This window comes from Adiantum capillus-veneris, chromosome 19, assembly GCF_014529385.1.
Source record: "Adiantum capillus-veneris isolate H3 chromosome 19, ASM1452938v2, whole genome shotgun sequence".
Lineage (NCBI taxonomy): Eukaryota > Viridiplantae > Streptophyta > Polypodiopsida > Polypodiales > Pteridaceae > Adiantum > Adiantum capillus-veneris.
In genome coordinates, this window is record NC_140949.1 from 71,836,806 (window position 1) to 71,853,560 (window position 16,755).

Here is a 16,755-nt window from a genome sequence, read left to right on the forward strand (position 1 = left end):
TACTAAGCCAATGCGCTGAATATTATGCTACCAATCACAATCAAAGCAGACAATCATGGATGCAAAAAAGATAAGGGCAATGCTAATGGACAAGAAACACCTGTTTGTGTTGATGGTCGCGCTTGATTTGAAGTGTGAACGAGAGAAAGGTTCCATGAAGGTCCAAATCCTATCAATAGCAACACGCTCCTGTACACACTAGGAAACAAAAGGAATACCTCCAGGAGGCACATCAGTGGGAAAAATTAAAACTCCTAAAAAACAAACTCAAAACACCATCTAGACCCCTAACCTACCTATCTGTCACCCCTTTTAGAATCAAGGAAAGAGGATATTATATAAACCGGGTGGCCACCCTAAGGCTAGGCCTCTATCCTCATCATCTAGATAAATAAAATCGTTGTCCGTGAGGCCATAGTCTTCCTCGGTCTCTATTAGTTCCTCTTCATCATCCTCTTGTGCAAGCATGCTAATCAAGAACCTCGTGATGCGTGGATACTCATCTTGTGCAAAAGAATAAGCATGTGCCATTGGAGACACATTCGCCACTGGGTAGGGATCACTAGTTAGCCATAGACGTATCAGCCATTCTAACTCCTCAAAATTTCTCTCACATGCAAGGCTCTCTATCAAATCCCATTCGCAAGAAAGTATAGGGTAGCATACGTAGAACACTTGTTGAAAAGACAAGGGGTACCTTTCATCAAAAATAGAAGTGCATGCCTCTGGTGAAGTAGCCATTTCTGACAAGACAGATAGATTTGGTTAGGCCTTTAAAACATAAGAGTTGTTTTTGTGTGTTGCTTGACTTGACACGGTGAATTTGGACTTATATATAAGATCTGATAGGGTGCTCTCTCATTGCTAGGCGCTCTTGCTCTTTACTATTTTTGTTTTTTTGCGAGTATAAGGCTATATATATACATTCCCTAAGATCGGAGATTGAGAGGTCAGGGAAAAAGGTTGAGAGGGAAACAAATGAATGATGACTGTCAGCAAACACTCCCCCCTTCCTTGGGTAGATCATACCGTTTGAAATGAGCTTGTCACCCTTTGAAACCAATTGTTCCAGTTGGTAATAGGTGAGGGTTTTTGCCAGTAGTTTGTTATTACCCTAGGTGCCTCGTCAAGCTGCAAGGGTGGTAAGGTACTCTCCCAGGATTTTATTTGCAACGTTGTTGTAGGTGGTGAACTTACCCCGGAAGGTGCAAACTCTTTCGTGCTTGGATGGATATGTACAGTGGTAGGTGGAGGTTGTGTCGAAGCTTCTATTTGCGTATAGGAACTACATGAAGAGCAAGAAGCTTCATTTGATTTCCCTGTTCCTGAGCTAGGTGGGACAAATCGTTCTTTCTTTGGTACCCAAACTAGCTCTAGAACGGGTGTGTAACGTTTCATGATTTTTTCCTTTCCGCAATTTTCAATTTGTTTTGGAGCCACAGGATTGGGTTTACATGGGCCAGGTGACAGGTAAGAGTACACTTTACGTTTGGGCACCCAGATTTGATCATTCCCTTCATAGTATCCTTGGGCTTCCAATAGTCGTTTAGGAATCCAACGCAGCGTTTCTTTACATTTCTTGGAGTGAGTGGTACGGTTCTTACTAGGTTTCCGTTTTTTTGCATCAACCATGCTCACTACAGAGGTTTTAGGGACCCACTTGTATGTTTTCTCTGTTATATTAGGATGGTTCTTGTGTGTCTCAAGCTTTCTTTCAACTACATTAGTTGAAGCTCTAGAGAGTTGGGCTATGGGGACGTATGGTTCAACCTCCTGGACATGCAATGTCTTGGGTTTTATTTCCTTGGGCAATATCTCAGGGACTATGGCTTGAGTGGTAGGGCTAAGAGTTGGTTTTTGCGTTGTAACACCCCCAGTCCCCCAATCAATAGTGCATTTGGTGGCTATCATCCACGTGCGGCCTAGGTTTATATTACCCTCCATAGTTCCAGTAGGCATGACCAAAAAGTCTTGAGCTACCACCCCATTGTCATAACTGACAGAAGTGTGCCAGATTCCAAAAACCGCAGTTTTTTTCTTGTTGACACCCTTGACTTGGATAATACTCTCAGATAGAGGTGGCTGCCCTAACTGACACCACACCCCATAGGATAGCAGATTGTATTTAGCACCCGTGTCCAATAAGGCGTTATATAGCACTTTTCCATAGGCACTATTTAACTCAATGGGGTATCGTAGAGGTGTGTCAGAGTCCAACCCATCCTCTTCGATTTCCACGTGGAATGCATTTGTGACCCCAAGGTTAGCCTCTCGTTTTTGTCTTATACGTTGTTGTCGCTCCTTAGCCTCAGCTTGAGCTTGTATCTTGTTTAACTCGGTTTGTGCTTTGGCGGCCTTCTTTTGATGAATGGCCCGTAGTTCTTCTTGGCTTAAAGGATCATAATATCTTTTGAATTTACTCCCATTGAGGAATCCAATGGTTTCAACTCCATCAAGAGTTTCCACACGAAGGGTACCTTGTGGGGTAATTTCACATACTCTATATGGTCCTTTACCAGCATGTTTCAACTTTTTCTTCTCTTTACGTACTCCATACATAAGGACTTTATCACCAACTTTGATATCCTTGTCCTTCACATGGCGATCAAACCACTTCTTTCTCCTATCCTTTTCCACAAGAGCATTTTGCACAGCCAACTGTCTCTCTTCGTCTAGTTTTTCTAAGATAAACAAACGCTCGGTTAAGGGGTTACCATTCCATCCTTCTTGCGAAGCTACCCTAAGACTAGGAATGACAAACTCCCAAGGCATAACCGCTTCTTGGCCGTATACCATTTTGAATGGTGTACAATTAATAGCCACTTTATAAGCAGTACGATAAGCCCATAGAGCAGATGTCAACTTCAAATCCCAATCAGTGCGATGAGCTTCTACCGTCTTGGTTAAAATAGAGATTAGAGTCTTGTTGGTGCTCTCGGCTTGTCCATTAGCTTGCGGGTAATAAGGTGTAGACTTATGGTGGGATATCATAAAGGTCGTGGTAAGCTCTCTTATTACCTCATTTATAAAATGGGTACCATTATCACTAACAATTTCAAAAGGGCAACCAAATCTTGTGATAATGTTCTCAAAAAGAAACTTAGCTGTTGTCCTCGCGTCAGCTTTTTGTGAAGCCTTAGCTTCAGCCCACTTTGTTACATAGTCCGTAGCAACTAGAATATATCGAGATTGAGTGTTGCGAGCTGCGGGACTAATTGGACCTACAAAGTCTAAGCCCCATTTTTCAAATGGTTGGGTTACTTTAATAGGATGTAAGGGCATTCTGTCCTTGCGCTGTGTGGTCTTGTAACGTTGGCACTCATCACACCCTTTTGTAAAAAGTGATGCATCCTTAAATAAAGTTGGCCACCAATAGCCTGATTGCAGCACCTTTCTAGCAGTCAGGTCCCCTGAAAAATGTCCTCCTGCTATGCCCATATGTGCTTCTTGCAAGATATACAAATATTCATCCTCGCGGGCACAACGCCTAAGAATATCGTCCTTGCCTAATCTATACAGGGTTCCGGCAATCAAACAATAGGGTTCACATTCTTTTACTAGCCTTCGAGCGATATCCTTACGAAGTTCCTTGGGTGGAAAACCATTAACTAAAAAGTTAACAATGTTCTCACTCCATTCAGGCATAGTCTCAACTATGAATAGGGAAGTATCGGGTAATTCATCATCAACTCCTGTAGGGGCTTCACCATTGGGTATGCGAGACAAATGATCAGCCATGACGTGCCTTTTACCGGGTCTCACTACAATCGTGAAATCAAACTCAAGAAGAATTAACAACCATCGTGTGATTCTTCCTGTGGAGCATGGCTTGTTTACCAGATACAGCAACGCTTGATGATCCACATAAAATACAAACTTGTTTGCCAGAAGGTAGTAGCGAAATTTCTTTACTGCATAAACCATTGCCAAACCTTCTCGCTCTGTAGTGGTGTAGTTCCTTTCAGCATCGTTCAATTGACGGCTTGCAAAGCTAATGGGATAGTCCAATTTATGTTCTCCTGGTTGAGTGAGAACACACCCAATAGCAAAGTTTGATGCATCAATATGCACATGGAAAATGACATCCCAGTTAGGTGTCCTTAAAATTGGAGCACTTGCTAGTGTTTTCTTCAATTGTTCATAGGCCTGGTCACACTCTTCAGTCCATTTAAATTCAATGAGAAGCTTGTACAAAGGACGTGCTATCTCAGCGAAAAATAAAATAAACCGTCGATAATAACCCACGTGTCCCATGAACCTTTGAACTCCCTTGTAATTGGTTGGTGGTGGTAACTCTAGAATCACTTTAATTTTGCTCTCATCGGTTGAGATACCATTCTTGGATACTATATGCCCTAAAATAACTCCATGCTTGACCCAAAATTGGCATTTGAACGGGTTCAATGAGATACGATATAACCTACATTTTTCAAACACCTTCCGCAAACATGATAGATGTTCTTTCCAAGAAGAGTAAACACAAAGGTCGTCTAAGAAAGCTTCACAAAACTCTCTCAAATATTCTTTAAAAGCAGTGTTTATTAATCGTTGGAATGTAGCAGGGGCATTTGTTAAGCCAAAAGCCATCACACGAAATGCAAACACGCCAAATTCTGTGATGAAGGCAGTTTTAGCTTGGTCCTCTAGCGCTATCGTGATTTGGTTGTAGCCTGAGTACCCATCTAGAAAGCTATAAGCTTCCTTGCCTGCAACTCTTTCGAGTACATGTTCGGAATATGGTAGGGGGTAATGGTCTCTTCTAGTAGCTGCATTAACTTTTTTGAGGTCCACGCACACCCTGAGTTTCCCATTCTTTTTTGGCACGATAACTATTGGCGACACCCATTCAGAGTGTTCAATAGGATATATGAACCCACATTTGATAAGCTTTTCTAGTTCTTCTTGAATGATCTTTGCGTACTTAGGATTCATCGGGTAGGGTCTTTGTTGTACGGGCTTCGCAGTGCTAATCATAGGGATTGTATGTTGGACCACAGAAGGCGGAACACCTTTCATATCATGGTATGTCCAAGCGAATACGTCCTTGAATTCCTTGAGAAGCTCTTTGAGGACCGCCTCTTCAACTTCTGTGAGGTCTTGGGCAATAAAAACAGGTTTTGATTCTTCACCGGGGTCAGCTAATTCTATTTCTTTAACTATTGCCGGACCATCATAGATTCCATTATTCCCATCGATAGGTATTCTTTGGGCTTTTGTGTACACAACCTTTGCTTCCCCTGTGGTGTAAGATTTGAAATGTTCTGGTGCAGGATGCAAGTCTGTGGATTCTGGTTGTGCGTTGGTTTGTGCTTCCATTTCTGCTTTCTTGTGTTGTCGAGCTAACTCTTGGTTTTGACGCCTCCTTGCAGTGCGGCTCAACTTTGGCTTGTCTATGATCTCTAATTGGGCTATGTCATGGGGTCGTGGTCTACACCACATAACATTTTGGAGATATTCACCCCAATTGTCTACCAATTTTCGATGAGCATCACATGCTCCTATATAACTGAGCCATTCTGCTGAGGATCTCTTCTTGTTTATCCTAGCACGTACATTGGCTCGATATCGACGCCTCTTAAGGTTTTTCTTTTTCTTATTTGAGACCTGCTTTTGATTTGCATTTAGATCTGGCTCACTAAAGGAGTCCTCGTTGGTGTCCTCTTCACTCTCGGAGGAGCTATCATCGGTTGATGTGCTCGATCCTTCCGAATGTTTTGACTGTGAACTTGCTCCACTCTCTAATTCATGAGATTCAGAATCCGTTTCACTCTGGGAGTCAGTGTCCAAGTCGTGTTGGTCAAAGTCTTCTATTGAGCTATCAGTGTCACTGTCAGATTGGTCCACAATTGCCTTGCCCTTAGAAGATGCATGTATGGCACTTATCATGTTCAGAGGTGCAATTTGTGGTACCTCTTCCCCCTCTGGTGTGACCCAAGTGGTTCCTCTATTTCCCCAGGTATCTATGGTTGCAGCTAGGTGTACCCAATCCACATTGTCCGACTCAGTCATCCCAGGTAGGATATCCATATAAGGAGAATCTTGGCCAATGTCTGTATCCTTCTTACAAGTGTAACAATATTGTAGTGGGGCCGAGTGAACTGTGGTGTCAGAGCGATGATCAATAATGGTTTTACTCCCTAAGGGGTGTACCTTACCAGTCACCAAATCCACTCTAAGGACAGAGTCTTGGAATTGCAAATAGACATGATTTTTAGACCAATCGTGAACCATTTGTGCTTCCCTCATGAATGGTCGTCCTAAAATCATTTCATATGACATAAGGTGTTTAGAGAAATCCATTACAATGAACGTATGTCGTACCTTGTGTCCTAGAACTTTGATCTTAAGATCCTTGAGCATCCCCATAGGTTTGGCTATGGTACCATTTGCCATCTTTACCACAATGTTAGTAACACTGAGGCGGGGTTTTCCCATGGATTCCCAACAATCTTTTGTAACGATGCTAACTCCCGCACCACCATCAAGAATTCCCTTTATAGTTAATCCCTTGGTAGTGATGGGTAGGGTCGCATTAGACTCGTCGCCTTCAAAATACTGCCCTAATTCGTTAATGGGTACCTCGATCACAGACTCGTGTCCATCTAAGTCAAGTGATTGCACATGATTTTCCTCATCAATCATAATCGAGTCAGGCCTATTTGGTTGCGCAAACTGCGGTAATCCCGTTCGTAGCTCTCCGTTAAGGAATGCTCGAAGTGCAAGGAATAACTCAGGATCTCCATACAGCTTTGCTATGATCGTGGTTCGGACCTCAGAAGACATGAAGTCCACTAGTTTGGCAACATTCATTGGCGTTTTGCAGGGTGTAGGTCCTTGACTAGGAACTGGTGAGGATGGAATCTCATATTCCTCAATGGGATCAGGTATTCCTTCGTTAAACATCCTTTCCAACAAGAAGGGTGTATGCTCACTTTCTGATGTCCTGTCCTCACTCCCTTCTTGGATGATACTAGATATGGCTAACGGTCTATGGTTCATGTGGGGTGGATGAACTTGCGTGGGAAACACTGTGTCATGAATTTTGACATGCATGGGTTCTGGTTCTAGTTTCCTTTGAGTCTCCTCCACTAAACCTCTTAGATGTTTCACCTGCTCAATCTCGTCTACTGGGTTTGGGTACGTCCCAATCTTCTTTTTACGATTTTTTCCTTTTTGCCCCTGCGGTTTATCTTGGGGGTCTTGGATTGGATTTGGAAACACTTGTGGTGTTTTCAGAGGCTCTTTATGGTTTTCTCTTATTCGGTTTTCATTTGGTTCCATGTTACGGTTTTCTTTGTCGGTCTTTCTCTTTGTGGTATTGGTTCTAGTCTCCATTGTCTCGACTGAATCTGAATCATCCTCGAGGTCATTCATATACACGGGGTCATCTCCTGTTCCTATGTTTGTTTTGGAACTTGGCTTTGAATTTTCCGTATTCTGCGACTTCTTCCTTCGTGTCTTCTTTTTCTTTGCTTGGATAACTGACGCGGTATCTCTCTCTTCGAGGATATGTCCTGGCCCTTGAAGCATGGACCGTGTAATCGCATAAGCGGGTGCGACGGGTGGTATTGGCGATGTCACACTAGCAATTTCGACCAAATTCAGGGGTGTGATTTTAGGCGCATTTGGGTTATAGGGGCATTGGGCAATCAAGTGATCTATGCCACAACGATTACATGTGAGTATTGGCATTGCAGACGTGCTCCCTTGATTCACTTGCATCTGTGCAGCATTCTTTTGCAGCCTAATAGGGCACTCCGCTACTCGATGTGGTCCACCACACTCGTAGCATTGAAGAGGTGGCCTCCTAGCCTGGGTGTTGATATTTTGACCTCTGGATGCGAGAGCAGCAGCTTGATAAACCGGCTTGACTTGTCCCCAACAATCTTCCATGTAGTATATAGGACACTCTTCCAATGTATCAAGTCCGTAGGCAATACTAGTGTCTATTTCCTCCTCACAACCATCTGCATAAGCATTTGATGGCTCGCAACCCACTTGGTTCATAGGGGCGACTCTTGGATGCGGGGGCTGCGGTCCTAGCACAGGAGGTGGTAGCGGTGTAGCTTGTACAACATTTTGAGATCTAGGGACCATGTGTTGCGGTAGTTGCTCAACAGGTGGAGTAGGCATCAATACAGGAGCTCGAGGCGCATCCGTCCAGGCTACAGGTGGTCTATTTGCCATCATACGTTTGATCATTAAACAATCCTTAGCTTGGTGACCATACCTACCACATGCGTTGCAAGTTCCATTAAATTTTACTCTAAACGTAGGGCACTCACTAGTGCTATGTGGACCTAAGCAAATGGAACACCATTGTTGCTCCCTTCTTGGATACATGTGACTATTTTGAGGGGGTCGATTATCCTTAAGAGACTCTTGGATTGCCTTGGTGAGGTCTGTCAAGAATGTCTCAAATACCTTTGGCTCATTGGCAATGGGCTTTGCAGTCATGGGTTCATACTCAATGGCTTGTGAGCTAGTGGATCTCGTGTCAGTAGACACCCTCATGCCTGCTATCATCAAGTTGTCCTCTAATTGGATTGCATTGGCAGTGACATCTTCCCAGGTTGTGATACCTCTAATCACTAGTCCATTATAGATTCCTTCATTCCTCAACCCTCGAATGAATCGATCAAGCAGTTGGTTATTGTTGAAGCGCTCATTTACAGGGCAACGAGAGTTTAAGTGCTTTAGACGACTAATGAAGTCCCTTACTGACTCTCCTTCCTTACGTTCGGCCTTCTGTAGCTGAGATGCTACACCCCAAAGCACACCTTCTCGTATGTACTCCTTTAGAAACAACCTTCGAAGGGTAGGGTAGATTGTTTTCTCGTCCACCCTTAGGGTCCTATACCAATCTCCAGCCTTCCCACTTAATGTCAAGCTTAAGGCATTGCACTTATGTAGTTCGTTGCGTTCCCCTAAGGAATCACATACTTGTTCAAACACTTCAATGTGTTTTCTAGCATCTTCGTCCCCATTGAATTTTTGCGTGAGTTTGGCAATTTGTACTGCCTTACTTCTAGGCTCTCTATCAGATGCATGACGCATATTTTCCGCGATAGATCGACCTATGGTTTGAGCAAACGCTGCCAAGTCACCTATGTGAGGAGGCAGGGCCGGTGGAGGTACTCTTGGAATCATATGTGGGAGAGGAACGGGTACCGGTCTTGGCATATGTGTGGATGATGCAGGATATGGAACATAACCGGGCATAGGTCCACTCGGATAAGAGCTAGGGAGCGGCACTCGAGGAGCATAAGCAAGTGGTACAATTGGAGGTGTGGGGGCCATGTGTGCATAAGGGGCTAGAGGCACATACGGTCGAGGCCCCATATTAGGTACTACGACACTAGGTAGTGGCACTGCGCTAACCGTAGATGTCATCGGTACATTCTCTGTCAGGCTTATCCCTGGAGTGAGCACTGGGTTTTCCTTAATAGAGGGTTGAGCCAAGTTAGGGAAGCTAAAGTTTTCGCTCGGAGGCTCAGATTGCATAGAGACCCCAGGTGAAATGACGTAAGATGGGTCCATGGGGCTCATTAGAGGAGTCTCCATTTGTGATAGAGTAGGCTGTTGAGCCTTGCTCGTATCCAGAAATCTCATGGGGCCAGTTGAGAGTATATTTACCCCTCGGTTTTGCCTTTCTGATTGAATAATGCCATGGATAACATTACAGATCATTTTCTGTTGATCTTCGATGCTCGTGGCACTAGAGGTGGATTGTACAATCTCTATCCATCCTACATGGTAGGCGTGGCCAGAGTGTAGATCCGTCAACACCTCAGTGTGGAGGTCGTATGTCCAATGATCATTAATGAACAATCCTTCTAGAGTCGACGTGTTAACGGTTTCTTGTGAGGTAGAAGCAATGTTGCTCCCCGTGGTTTTACTTGTCACCAACGGTACTCTAGAGGGAACTTCTGAAGGAGGCAGCTCAACAGGGCCTTCTTGGTAAGAAGTTGGTAGGATATCCACATGGACACTCTTTGGGGGTGTGGGGTCCACGTGCGATGTGAAAGGAGATTCCACTTCCCCACCCCCTTCGTGTGCTTCATTTGCATCAGGTTCCGAGCGAGTAGCTCTACCTAATGTTTCCATGAAACGGCTAAACATACTAGTACTAGGCTGTGGAGCTTCGGGAGGTGCATGGCCTTCTCTCTCAGTGTTTTGGGTAGGGTATGCTTCCATGATTTCTGAGTCGGAGGAGGAATCACTAGCGGCTATTTTAGGGTCTTGGGTGGTGCTACCTTGTGTCCCCGCTGAGGGTCTAGAGCTTATCGTGGATGGGTAATGGGTGTCCGTATGAACAGAGGCACCCTCAATATGCTCGTGTTCTAGCACCCGCCCAGAGCGTAAGTGCATGTGCTTTTGATACCCTAAGGTGTCAAAAAGCTGCTCTAGGAGGCCTTGTGACTAGTTTTTAGCGTGTTTTTTGTTTGTTTTTTTGCTAGATTTTTTAGAGCGTGTCGTGGAATGGGCCGTGTGATAGCTCGAAACGAGCGTATCGGTCAAAGGGTCGTGCCGTGCTTTACAGCCCTCCGTTTGGTCACTCTATGCCCTCGAAATCCCTAAAACTGTCAATTTCCAGTAGGGAACTAGGCCCAAACTAGAAAGTCTAAGGGTGCAAGTGGGAAGAGAAAGGAGGAGAGTGGAGGACTTGTCCCACATGCTCTCATTCTCTCTTGAGGGAGTAGGGTATATATATAAGAGTGAGTCTAGTATATATCATAAGACTGAGGACTGAGGCCTGGGCCTGGGCTTGGGCTTGGGCTTGGGAAAATGATCCCGATCCCGAAAAACGCAGAAATTGCAGAAAATGCAGAAAAAACGCAGAAATTGCAGCAAATTGACAGAAATGCAGAAAATTGCAGAAATTGAAAACGCCGAACTTGAAAATGCAGAAATTGCAGAAATTGAAAAAACGCAGACAATAGCAGAAATTGAAACTTGACAGCAATTGCAGAAAACGCAAAAACAGAAATCTTCCACACACTCCTTCTCTGCCTTTCCTATGATAGAAATTGCACCACAAGGAAGCGTAAAGTGCTAACCGAGCTTAGTGTAGGGCATATCCCCGGCAGCGGCGCCAAAAATGTGCGCTCCTTGCCGCACTGTCGAAGCAAGGGACTTGCCAATACACCGTATGCGAGCCACAAACGGCTCCAAGCACACAACAAGCCTAAACTAGCAAGCTCAAGAAAACAAAGGGTGTGTCACTCACCGCTCTACGCTCGCCTTCGTGGTGGATTCCTCGCCGCGATGAAGAAGAAGCTGCAGTCGTGCCGTGCTCAACCGCTTCGCCGCCGTCGTGCCTTCGTAATGCTCGATCGCACACACACTCTCCCTCTCTCTCTCTCTCACATACACACACACACAAGGAGGTGAAGAAGAAGAAGAAGATGGAGATGGAGCAAGAGCACTCTTCAATTGCACAAATGAGAGAATGAGTAAAAATTAGGTTTAGTTGGCTTTTATAGGAGCTCACCCCATTCACACTTGGGCGCCCATGCTTAACCAACTAATCCCTTGAATGTCCAAGTTAAAGTGCGCCTCTCATCGGCGATCACTCTACCTTTCCCTATTGGTCCGACAAGCCCGGTACCTGACTCTATCGAATACATAATACACGTCCATCGTAGGTGATGGGTGTCTGTGTGCCGTGAGGGATAACACCGGGATAAGAGCACAATCAATGGCCTCGAAAAGTGAAATGGAAACTCTCAAAGCCACTGAAGTGCAGATAAAGCTGAAAGTTGACACTTTACAAAAGCAAAGCCAAAGTAGATAGAGAGGGAACAAATCCCAAGCCATTTTGATGAAATAGACATCCTACGCGTAGGATGTCTATTGCATGTTTTTGACCTTTTGTGCAAAGAGTGACATCATGGGAGCCAATACCATGGTGCAATGAGCCCATATATCAATTTTCAACCCATTTGGACATCACTTGCTACCTGTTATGGACTTTCTACCCAATTTGTGACCTAAAGCCTGAACCAGCCCAAAAATCCAGTTTTTGATGCCCAAATCCAAATCCAAGCACATAGCCATGTTGTACAGGCCAAGGACCACTAGCATGTCAAGTATCACCCAAGTATGATGAAAAAAACATCCTATTGGTAGGATGTCTAAATGAAAATTTTTGGCCAGAATTTCACTATGAGCACATGCATAGTTTCACAAGTTCCTTTTAAGCTTTGTTTTCAATTTTCAAGTCATTTGAAAGGTTAAAACTCAGTTTCTCAGCTGATATGGAAAAAATGCTAACTTCGGACTACTGAGTGCAATAGGATCTATGGCAGCCACAAAGTCACTGGCAAAGAAGAAAAGGATGACCATAAAAGATTACCTAGAAGAGATAGAGCCCTTCGTCATACCATAAGGAACTCTAAATCCAACAAGCACATGGATCCAACAAGATCTGCTAGAGTCAGATGATCTAAAGATCTACAAACGCGTATTCAAAGACACCGAAGGAAACATGATAGAGCTACCAATGCTACCGCGGGAACTCAATGAGTTCGTCAGAAGCAAGATGGAAGAGTATCTGGAGAAGATTGATCTCCACAATTACGTTGAAGCGGTGCCGGCAGGTATTGACATAAAAAGAGTATGGAATTTGTGACAACAATAAAAGAAGATGGAGTGGCCCGAGTTACAAATCTGCAGGGCAAGCCAGGAACTGAGATTCTAATCACAGAAAGAGTAGTGGAAACTGCACTAGACCTCTCCAACAAGGGGGATAGTGTAACCAAAAGAAGAGACGAAGTAAAGGTGTACACTGAAAAGAAAGCCAACTATACCTTTGAAGATATTGCCAACCCCAAAGTGGCAATCATGAGTTAGCTGTACAATCACTATTTCCATATGTGTACAAAGCGGCCACAAAAGTACAGGATGCCGCCTACAGCAATTTCCACAACAGTAACTTGGGCAATGCAGAAAAGCAAGCCGAAGATCATCAATTCTGCAGCTTATGTACATGATAATCTGGTGAAGATGGGCAACAACAACCCCACATACATTGTGCTGGGTGAGCTAATCACGAAGGTGATTTATGAAGCATTGCACGCAAAGGGGAGATGGCCTGACCCTCCATCACAGAACGACTGGCTGAGGCTCAAGGAAGATAAGGAAGACGAGCAACCAAAAGCACCAAGGATGGCAACCCGTTTGAAACTCCGGTTAGAAACCGTGCAAGAAGAGCAGCCAGAGTTGAAGAAAGGAAAGAAAGAATCTGCCCAAGTGCCAACAAAAGAGACAAAATCATAGAAAGCGGTATGTCAAGAGCAGCTGATGGAAAGCTTCAGGGCAGAAAGAGCCCTAAAAGGAGATTTAGATGAGCTATGGAATCCATCTCTAGAAGCAATGTCGTGATCATCCCGAAGGGTGCACAGAGACAGATTCGATGATTACATTAAGAATTTTGAGATTCTTGATGCCACAGCAGAGAATATCCCACATGTACCCTTTACAGAAGAGGAAGTGGAGCAAGTCCGACAGAAACTGCTAGAAGAGCAGGAGGGCCAAGAGAGAGAAAGGAAGACCAAGGCGGACAGAGATTTCAAGAAAAAGCCAACAACTCCACCGGCCAGTCCTGAGTCCAGCCCACCGCCCTCACCACCTCCTCGTAGCCCTCCACAAGAAGACAAAGAGGAACAAGACAAACCAGAAGACCAAGAAGAGTCCAAGCAAGAGCAAATCCAGGAGCAAGAACCAAAGGAAGAGGCTAAGCCTAAAAGTGGGCAACTAGAGACAAATGAATCATACAACACATTTCTAGACCTGCTAGCTTCCGGATATACAAAAGAAGAGGCTGCCACAGTTGCATTTGACTTGGGAAGCATGGGGCCCAAAGAGCAAATGCAAATCATACGGTTAGTAGAGCTAAAGGAGATGGCCACTAATACAGTGGACCTGCACCCGCCTACTAATGATTGGGATGTGGTAATGACAAAGCTAACCGGGCTAAGAGCACAATCAATGGCCTCGAAAAGTGAAATGGAAACTCTCAAAGCCACTGAGGTGCAGATAAAGCTGAAAGTTGACACTTTACAAAAGCAAAGCCAAAGTAGATAGAGAAGGAACAAATCCCAAGCCATTTTGATGAAATAGACATCCTACGCGTAGGATGTCTATTGCATGTTTTTGACCTTTTGTGCAAAGAGTGACATCATGGGAGCCAATACCATGGTGCAATGAGCCCATATATCAATTTTCAACCCATTTGGACATCACTTGCTACCTGTTATGGACTTTCTACCCAATTTGTGACCTAAAGCCTGCACCAGCCCAAAAATCCACTTTCTGATGCCCAAATCCAAATCCAAGCACATAGCCATGTTGTACAGGCCAAGGACCACTAGCATGTCAAGTATCACCCAAGTCTGATGAAAAAGACATCCTATGCGTAGGATGTCTAAATGAAAAATTTTGGCCAGAATTTCCCTATGAGCACATGCATAGTTTCACAAGTTCCTTTTCAGGTTTATTTTCAATTTTTAAGTCATTTGAAAGGTTAAAACTCAGTTTCTCAGCTGATATGGAAAAAATGCTAACTTCGGACTACTGAGTGCAATAGGATCTATGGCAGCCACAAAGTCACTGGCAAAGAAGAAAAGGATGACCATAAAAGATTACCTAGAAGAGATAGAGCCCTTCGTCATACCATAAGGAACTCTAAATCCAACAAGCACATGGATCCAACAAGATCTGCTAGAGTCAGATGATCTAAAGATCTACCAAGGCGTATTCAAAGACACCGAAGGAAACATGATAGAGCTACCAATGCTACCGCGAGAACTCAATGAGTTCGTCAGAAGCAAGATGGAAGAGTATCTGGAGAAGATTGATCTCCACAATTACTTTGAAGCGGTGCCGGCAGGTATTGACATAAAAAGAGTATGGGAATTTGTGACAACAATAAAAGAAGATGGAGTGGCCCGAGTTACAAATCTGCAGGGCAAGCCAGGAACTGAGATTCTAATCACAGAAAGAGTAGTGGAAACTGCACTAGACGTCTCCAACAAGGGGGATAGTGTAACCAAAAGAAGAGACGAAGTAAAGGTGTACACTAAAAAGAAAGCCAACTATACCTTTGAAGATATTGCCAACCCCAAAGTGTCAATCATGAGTCAGTTGTACAATCAATATTTCCATATGTGTACAAAGCGGCCACAAAAGTACAGGATGCCGCCTACAGCAATTGCCACAACATTAACTTGGGCAATGCAGAAAAGCAAGCCGAAGATCATCAATTATGCAGCTTATGTACATGATAATCTGGTGAAGATGGGCAACAACAACCCCACATACATTGTGCTGGGTGAGCTAATCGCGAAGGTGATTTATGAAGCATTGCACGCCAAGGGGAGATGGCCTGACCCTCCATCACAGAACGATTGGCTGAGGCTCAAGGAAGATAAGGAAGACGAGCAACCAAAAGCACCAAGGATGGCAACCCGTTTGAAACTCCGGTTAGAAACCGTGCAAGAAGAGCAGCCAGAGTTGAAGAAAGGAAAGAAAGAATCTGCCCAAGTGCCAACAAAAGAGACAAAATCACAGAAAGCGGCATGTCTAGAGCAGCTGATGGAAAGCTTCAGGGCAGAAAGAGCCCTAAAAGGAGATTTAGATGAGCTATGGAATCCATCTCTAGAAGCAATGTCGGGATCATCCCGAAGGGTGCACAGAGACAGATTCGATGATTACATTAAGAATTTTGAGATTCTTGATGCCACAGCAGAGAATATCCCACATGTACCCTTTACAGAAGAGGAAGTGGAGCAAGTCCGACAGAAATTGCTAGAAGAGCAGGAGGGCCAAGAGAGAGAAAGGAAGACCAAGGCGGATAGAGATTTCAAGAAAAAGCCGACAACTCCACCGGCCAGCCCTGAGTCCAGCCCACCGCCCTCACCACCTCCTCGTAGCCCTCCACAAGAAGACAAAGAGGAACAAGACAAACCAGAAGACCAAGAAGAGTCCAAGCAAGAGCAAATCCAGGAGCAAGAACCAAAGGAAGAGGCTAAGCCTAAAAGTGGGCAACTAGAACCAAATGAATCATACAACACATTTCTAGACCTGCTAGCTTCCGGATATACAAAAGAAGAGGCTGCCACAGTTGCATTCGACTTGGCAAGCATGGGGCCCAAAGAGGAAATGCAAATCATACGGTTAGTAGAGCTAAAGGAGATGGCCACTAATACAGTGGACCTGCACCCGCCTACTAATGATTGGGATGTGGTAATGACAAAGCTAACCGGGCTAAGAGCACAATCAATGGCCTCGAAAAGTGAAATGGAAACTCTCAAAGCCACTGAAGTGCAGATAAAGCTGAAAGTTGACACTTTACAAAAGCAAAGCCAAAGGAGATAGAGAGAGAAGCAGAGCTACAAGCCAATCTAGCAAAGGCACTGCAAAGATGCCAGGAAATGGAAAGAGAAAATCAGGCAGCAGCTCAAAGACTGCAAGGAGCCAAAGAGGAGTATAGAAAACTCAGCAAGTCATTGACAGATGGAGAGAGGGAAAGGGATAACCTAACCCTACAACTTGCTGAGGAGTCCAAGGAAGTTGAGGCCATGCGAAATGCCAAAGAAAAGGCAGAAATAGACCAGGAGGCTAGCCAAGATGAGGTCCTTGAGCTCAAGGACCAGCTTAAAGTTAAAGATCAAACCATCCAGTGGCTACGGGTATCTTCTGCTAGAGTCAGAGCTACTAGCTCGACTCTTACCACTACAGAAAGCCAGATCT